Genomic DNA, 8,127 nt, shown 5'->3' with positions numbered 1-8,127 from the left:
TGCTCTTAAAGTGGCAAACCTTTGCAAACAACCATGATCCCTTCTCTGAGCCATTCTCTGTCGAGATGACAAGTCGCTGGCGGCTGTCAGGTCTGAGTAGGAAATCTCCACAGCGGCGCTGAGAATGTTTATTGTAGGGAGAGAACTTTTGCCCTGTGAAGTCACCTCCTACTAGTCACCAGTAGGTTTCTGATATTCTATCACAGGAAATTCCTGGTGGACCACAAAAGCAATCCCCTGAGTCCAGCTGCTGGCGGGGAGCAGTGGTGCACCACACCGCCAGGCTGAGCCTCAGCCTTCAGTGTGGGGCAGAGCACCTGTGCCCGGCAAAATGCAAACTCTGTGCTCCTCAAACAATGTTAAAATGAACTATACAGGGAGGCAAAGGTCAAGTGAACCATTATTGTGCTGCATTTTATGCAAACAAAAAAAAATGTATTAGAGGATGTGCTTTGTATTGTAACAAGGTACTGTAAGATTATATTTAGGCTTCATGTCTTTGAAGCCCTTGGTAACACAACTGTATAATCACAGCTCTTGATGTTAATGAGGAAGTTATATTATAAGGTATTCTGTTTAACTGGGAACAGTGTAGGAAGAATTAATAACCTTTAGGAAAGCATATAAAACCAGCCCTCAAGACCTGTAATGCTAGCTATCACAGGTGAATATACACACAGTTTTGCAAAGGAGAAAAAAGAGAAATAGCGATTGACAATCACTTTTCTCATCTTTGAATGCAAAGGCATTGTTTTTCATGTGCCAGTCCTTTTACTTGCACAGCTTGGAAGGCACAGGTCTCATTAACACTCCATTTTCCTCTGCTCTTTTGCTGAGGTTTCAAGCATTCAGTCGCAGTGGCAAGCAGGACGCAATGAACCTTTATCTGCGTGAGATAGTGCACAACAGGGAAGCAGCCCTGGGAGGGATGAGCAACATGTATGTGGCTGGGTGCTCTAGGACCATGGGTCCTTTAACTAGAAGGCATCAAAGTCCTCATTTCTATTAAAGTTAGGCATGCTGTGAAAACAAAATACTGACAAAAAAAAAAATGATGACACACTTCCAGAGAGCTGTTATTAGCCTCTTACCAATGCCTGATTTCATTTGTCTGTAACTTCAGGATGTGTAAGCCTTCTGAAAAGAGGTATCTCTGGGGCTTGAAGGATTTTGATGCCACACTTCTTGTTTGCTTCACTCGTGAAGTGCTCCCCTGATCACTGACTTTTGCATCACCACACCATCACTGAACAACCTCATCAGGGCAATCTGTGCCAGTGTGTGCAGGGGTGAGCAGCAAGGAACCAGCACTCTAGGCATCAGCTTCTTTAACCAGACCAGTGCAGTGGAACAAAACTATGCTTCAAAAAGTTGTGTGGTTTGGCATTTAGGCTGTGATATATTTTTTTGAGTTAGTGAGTATGGCTGTCTCCTCCATTTTCTGCAAAGAACATTTTTGGGAGGGGAAAACTATTTGTGGTAGTGATTGTGAACACTGTGGTAATCTGCAGCAGCTGCACCAGGTCCTTGTAATCCCAGAGCATCTGGCTTCTAGACCTAGGAGGAAGGCATTATAAAGATGTTCTCCAAAGATGCCCGTGTGACTTAGAAGCACATGCACCGTTTTTTAAAAGCAGCTTACTGAAAAGTGATGGACTGAGTAGGGCCTGTAGAGAAGTCAGATGGCATTTTCGAAAACTGTACCCCTTATTTTAAAAGAAAGGAAAACGTGAGGCAATTGCAGCTGATTCAGCATCCGGCAGCCTCAGCCAAGTCATATTTTACCTCTTCCCTTCCCTCCCCACACAAAACTTCCAGGAAAACCTGCAAAGAAAAGGCATATGTGGGTAGGAGGAGACCTGCTTTTAATTTCTGTACCTCCTATTCAACACAATGCCACACAATGCACAGGATGCGAATATCCCAAGGCACCTTATACAATGCAAGTAACAAAAGCACACACACATGCACCAGAAAAGGGGGAGCAGCAAGCATGACATGGTTGTAAACCAACATGCAGGTAAAGGTATCTGTAAAATACTTATGTAAAGCAGACTTGTGAAAAAAAGTCATCTTTAGAAAGGAGAAGGGGTGGGAGGCTGAAGAAATGTTCAGATGATCCCGAGAATTGATTTCCATTTCAGAGCAGGATTTATCTGGTTTTCCCTATCATGTTGAAAAGTAGTAGTCAGATATTCATTATCAACAGTGCAATGCCTCCTCAGTGAAACACCCGCTGATGCTTCTGTGATACCATTTATAGAGCAAGCTGGAACCAGCACTGAGTCATATAATGGTTGTAATGATAGCAAACAACAAGTGTTGTGGTCGAAAACATATCATGGCTGTTCCTTGTTTCCCCTTCTTTTGACTGTGGAGAGAAGAGCGTGTGTAGGAGCTGCTCACTCCCACAGACCCACCACCATCTGGTTAAAAGAGATCATTCAAGGGACAGAGCCAAAACCAGGACTCTGATGAAGTGGTTCAAGGTGTTTGGAGAAACACGCAGAATTAAGGCAATTGTCAGCACTAAATGAGTGCATCAGAGCCTGACCAAAGAAACCTAAGTTTTTTTAGAGACTCTTGCTCATGCATTCCTCCACATTTCCATCAGAAAGACAGTGTTGTGGATGAAGCACTTGGAACCTTGCCTGATCTGTTTCTGCTTGCAGCTCACGCACAAGTTGGTGGTGAAGTAGCTCACAAAATATACAAACCTGCAATCTACAAAAAAAAATCTACCATGTACAAAAAACTCCTATGTAGCCTGAAGATGTTTGCAGTAAGAATGTATACCGTATTTTTGAACAGGAATAAAAGCAAAACACTTCAAATAAAAAGTGATAGACAAGATCTTTACATACTTTCTTTATTAAATGCACAATTTTTTAATGTAAAGTTGTTTGTACACAGATAGGAAACACTAGATGATTTTTAGTCACAACAATGTTAACTAGAGCCTCGAAGTCAAATGTGAACATACAGAGGGGGCAAGGAGAAACTGCAAGAAATTTAAGTGGCATGTAGCCATGAATTACTTCTCCCATGAGGTCACTAGAGTAACTTACTATGCATTGCTTTGGTGTTTAAGAAAAAATTAAGCTGACACTTTTTTATTATATTTGCATATTGATGGGCAGTTGCTAGCAGTATAGCAAAATGGTAGTGGGCAAATAATATTGTTTGCAACATCTTAGCTGCCCAATTCTGAATAAAAAAAAAAAAGAGCAACACAAAAGTTCTCCCTTAATAGAGGTTTTCTTACCACATCAAATCCATGCTTCACATAATGTTACTGGTGAATTCAGTAGGAAGGAGGAGGAAAAACAGCATTACCCAGTGAGACAAGGCAGAGATTTTGTGTAATGACTCTTGAAATCATGACTGGAAGAACTAGATAGCCTAGACCAATCCACAGTCATGGCATGGCACCTATACCTTCTGAGGGATGTAAAGCTGCAGCTGCTGTGCTTTTCAAAGCCACATCGATGTTTTCTGTAAACCAACTTACTGTACAGCATTGTATACCACTACCCCTTACACTGCACTCTGGCCTTTGATTTTGTTTTCCTAAAGAAGAGAAAAAAGAAAACAAAGGAATAAAGACCAGGTTATCTTAGTTGTGTGTTGCAGTAATTTTTACAGTAAAAATATATTTAGGATTTCTGAAATGTATGCAACAAAATTATTTTGTACTAGATAAGTAAATGTTGCTTAAAAAATTAGTTTGTCTTTTGTGTATGTTTGTGTATTGTATCCAAAGTTTTGTATTTTGATGAGAAATGGGATAAATAAAGAACCCTTCCTTCAGCAGGGTCCAGCCCAACTCCCCAGTGAGCTCCTCACCAACCACTTGTGGCCCCTTCCCACACAGCTCTGCAGAACCTGGCTTTGTCTGGCACCTCGTAATCCTGACCAACTCAGGAAAAGGAGTCACTTGTTGCCTGGACATTGGATTGAGCGGTGAAAGTGACCACAAATGAATCAGTAGATTAGTTCCAGTAAGTGATTTCATTTTTCTTGTGTTTAAAAAAATTTACTTGGCTAGAAGCCAGTGATTTGCCTAGAAAGACGCTGAACACAAATGATGTCTGCCCTGTGAAAATTAGCCTGTATCATGTACCAAAACCCTTTTACATGTTCTAGTATTGATAAGCGTGCACTTATAAATCTATATTTTTATAGTAAAATAGCTCCCAAAGCTTACTCCATGGATACTCTGTATGTAGTTTCTTGCAGAAGATAGAGCTCTTTTCTGTGCATAAAAGCTGTTGATATATTTCCAGTCATCCAGAATCCAAATTCCCGTGTGGGTGAGTGATTAGATGCAGAGTAAATTTTTGGAGGGCCTTGGCTCTCCTGCTACATTGGATAAATTGAGTGAAAAATTATGTTTGATTACCACTAAACTTTTTAAAATTATTCCTGTTCTACTCTGTTGAAACCAAGACCTTGTGGGGGGACTGAAGTTGTTGAATTTTGTGTGTGTAAAATCAGAAAGATTGAATCACTATGGAGTAACCCTGAGGCATAAGCCCATGAATTTAAGGACTATTTCAAGAGTATGTCCTGATCAACAGGTCTGGCTGCTCCAGAGAGGAGCAGCTCTGTAGAGTAGCCAGAACTTCTCACTCATGGGCTACAATGCCACTAAAGAAAAGAAAAACTTACTTTGCTAAGCAATTAATTCTGTTGTTTTCCTTAGGTCTATTTTTGAATTGCAAGATAAACTTGCTCTGCACAGAGAACAAGCTGTGTTGTACCTGCTATCCTGTCATTCCAAATTTCCTCCATCAGATTGAAGGGCCAAGAAAAAAGAGCAAGTTATAAAAAGCTGAATAAAACCCTCATAATGAAAAGATGACATTTTAATTAATCTTGGGATGGGAAAGGTTGTTCTGTTGGGGCATTCTGCATAGAAAGGAGCAAGCTTTGTGTGAGCAAAGGTAAAAGGAGAGGCTCGAGAAGCTTGCTGAGGTCTTTAGAGTGTAATAAAGCATAACCTAATCAGAGGTGACTACTTCACACCACAAACCATGTCTGACACCGAAGTGTTTCCCTAGTGCATGCAGAGCTCTGATGCTGTCCTTGATAAGGTACAGTCTCATAACCCAGATGGACATTAGTCACTGATACTGACAACCTCAGCATGGCAAGGCAGTGAGAAATTAGTCAAACCCCCAAACCCTAATTTTGCAGTTAAGATTTCTCTTTCATTTTGGTTTGCTTCAGAACCACAAACACAAATATCTCAGTTTTTGTGGGTTGTTAAAACACAGAACCTGAACCAAAGATCAGAGCCATCTCCTTCCCCTACTTTTCTTGTCTGTACTGGATTCCACCAGAGTCTCACCTAACAGAGATGACAATGATAACAGTGAAATTTGCTTTCAACCATAAGTATGTCTACAGAATAGAAACACGACTTTGGCAGTTTATGACCCATATTCAGTTTTGACTCATGCTTCTATTTCCAACTGATAACAAAAAAAACCCCAAAACAACTACAAACCCATCTGTTTCTACCCTACCATCGCAGCACAAACATTTCAGACAAGATGACATTCTAAAGATGCTGGTAAAGAGTTATGGCTTTATGGTAAAGCACCTGACATGCTTAGGAATAATAGACAACACCACAGACTTATGCTGCTTGCTACTAGGAGAAATGAGCAGTTGACCATATTGCTGACTCCTGCATGTTCCAGGAGTAAAATTTATTTGAATAACTATGCTGTGAATTTGAATCCCCTTCTCCATTCTTGAATAATTAACTTTGAAAAGGTGGGATAGGAGCACCGAAGAATGTCACTAAACTGCAGATGGTGAGCATGGGATACTCTGTTTTCAGTACAGGTTTTGGCCAGGAAACTTCATATCTAATGGACATAGTCATATTTATATAATTAGAAAAAAAATGACTGTGTCTATCTACGAATGTTTGAGCAAGAATTGTATGTTATTGTCTCAGTGCAGCAGGAATGTCAGCTATGAGGAGAGGAATTCTTTGCATCCCACCCATGGGAGCAAGAGGGAATCTCTGGCACATCCCTGTGCACAGTCCAATGGCGAGACAGCTTCCAGCTGCTGGACACGGCTCAACTTAAAAGTGAACAACAAAGTAGGGAGGAGCATGGGTGTGTTTTGCTTTGACTGTGCTGAAGTGCACAAAGAACACACTTTCCTCCTGATTTTTTTTTCCACTCTCTGCTTGTGTTTCTTTTGTTTATTTGTTTTTTAACATCAGGAATTTGGGGTTTGCTTGTCCCTGGAAGGCTCTGTGACTAAGCTGAACTAATAATAATACTGGAGTGCAAGCTGAGAAATCAGATGGAAAGGATTTAGTGGTAGATATGGTAGCATTAGATTAATTGTTGCACTAGATCTTCAGAACCTTTTCCAACCTAAATGATTGTATGATTTCTGCAATTATGGCAGTGTCAACATTCCTCACAAGGCACAGCACATAATCCAACCATCTCTGACATTGCTAACATCACACTGACAACTGGAATACCAAATTTCTAGCCCATATAACTGTAGGATGCTGGGGTGGCCAGTTCTGGATATTGACAGCATTAGGTACCCTATGCTGGATCTATAAGGCATTTTTTATTCATGCATCCTGATGCTAGACAAGGCAGTTGAGCTTTTTGTGTAGCTTTATAGGGATCTACTTTCACCTTCTAAATTTGCATTCTCAGGTGTATTTGATTTTTTTGCTCTCTACTGCTTGCCCTGCACTAAAAATGCTGGACTACATTTTGGGCAGCTACAGAGACCACTACTTGCAGAGTAGTTCTTCTGCATTGAGTCTGCCACCACAGTGCTTGAACTTTCTGTGAGGCACATCACCGCTTTGTGAGGTTTAGACACAATCTCTCATTTCCTCTGCCTTTATCCAGCCCCAGAAAAAGGATGGTCCCAAGCATGATTTCCTGCTACAGGTCCTCACTAGAGAGATAGAAGCAGGGAGTGTTGGCACGTGTAGTGCCCCCGCTAACACCTGCTGTTCTGAACACAGGACTGTGCGAATGGACCCATCCCAAGGGCCGTGGGGGGAGTTGTCTGAAAGGAGCAGAGCATTCATACCCCATAACAGCTACCCCTCAGCCAAGAAGGGCCACAACTGGAGTGTGCAGCATGCATCCAGACACATGTTCTTCCTGTTGACTCTTTGTGGAGATGCCAGTGGGTATGTCTGTTCCCTGGGACCCAGGCTTCCCATGAAAAGGAAGTGTGAATATGTGTGATCTGATGAGCAGCAGCCACCATCTCCAGGATGCCAGGGGGAAGAAAGCCTAGACAGGTGCCACTGGAGAGGGAACTCTTCCAGCATTTTCCTTCTTGCAGCTGTGGGCTGGTGAGGGCCATGGGCTTCTCCTGTAGGTCAGTCTGTTGCTTCTGCTGAGAGAGTTTTAGAAGGTTAACTGGATAAAATGTGTGTGCCAGGGCAGCAGGAGCAAGCAATCCTGTTGTAAGTGCTGCAAACCGTCATGCAAAGAACAGATGCCTTGGATAGACCCTGAGGCAGCTGGTACTGGTGTGTTACAGCCTGGGGTAAGCACCAGAGTCTGTAGCACTGAGCAGGGCAGCAGAGTGTTGAGATAGGGACATGGATTTGAATTATATGTGGCTTTTGGAGCCAGGCTCAGTGCCTGTGCAAGTGGGGATGTCTTCTTTCTATTCCTTCTTCGCTGTTGTTTCATCCCTTGAATTAAGGTGCCCCTTCCCATGGCACTAGATGATCTTTGAGGTCCCTTCCAATCCAAATCATTCTATGAGTCTGTGATTTCAAAATCATTTTATTTAGCCTCTTTGAGCTTTCTATGAGATTTTTCCAGAGTTTTAGCCATGACATTTTTCAGAAAGATCCCTGCTCTTTCTGAAGCTACTTGTTATCTATCTGGTAGTCTCATCTACCTGGAATGAGCTGCTTTGAGTTCTTGATTGCTCCATGCATTTTCCTTATCCTGATTTTTCCTTTGCTAATTTAATGTCTCATGTAATGTGAAGTTCTGAATACCAAAGATATCTCATTAATTGATTTTTTTTCTTTCCTGTACCTTGTTTTGACTTTAGATCTGGTAACTGTGGGTCACTACCTCTAATGAATGAATTGGCAGT

The 8,127-nt window shown here is 41.7% G+C and overlaps 1 long non-coding RNA gene across 1 annotated transcript; it reads left to right on the top strand.

The window, feature by feature from the left end:
* The first annotated feature begins 225 nt into the window (after positions 1 to 225).
* On the top strand, positions 226 to 4,839 carry LOC108640346. The gene is made up of 3 exons (XR_001921116.1): positions 226 to 467; positions 3,815 to 4,001; positions 4,706 to 4,839. It is a non-coding gene; the product is annotated as an uncharacterized LOC108640346 (long non-coding RNA).
* The last annotated feature ends 3,288 nt before the right edge of the window (positions 4,840 to 8,127 follow it).

This window comes from Manacus vitellinus, unplaced genomic scaffold (genome assembly GCF_001715985.3).
Source record: "Manacus vitellinus isolate BGI_N305 unplaced genomic scaffold, ASM171598v3 scaffold_1_pilon, whole genome shotgun sequence".
In the NCBI taxonomy this organism is placed as follows: domain Eukaryota; kingdom Metazoa; phylum Chordata; class Aves; order Passeriformes; family Pipridae; genus Manacus; species Manacus vitellinus.
Note: the sequence above shows the minus strand (reverse complement) of the source record. Positions and strands in the feature narration are given on the sequence as shown.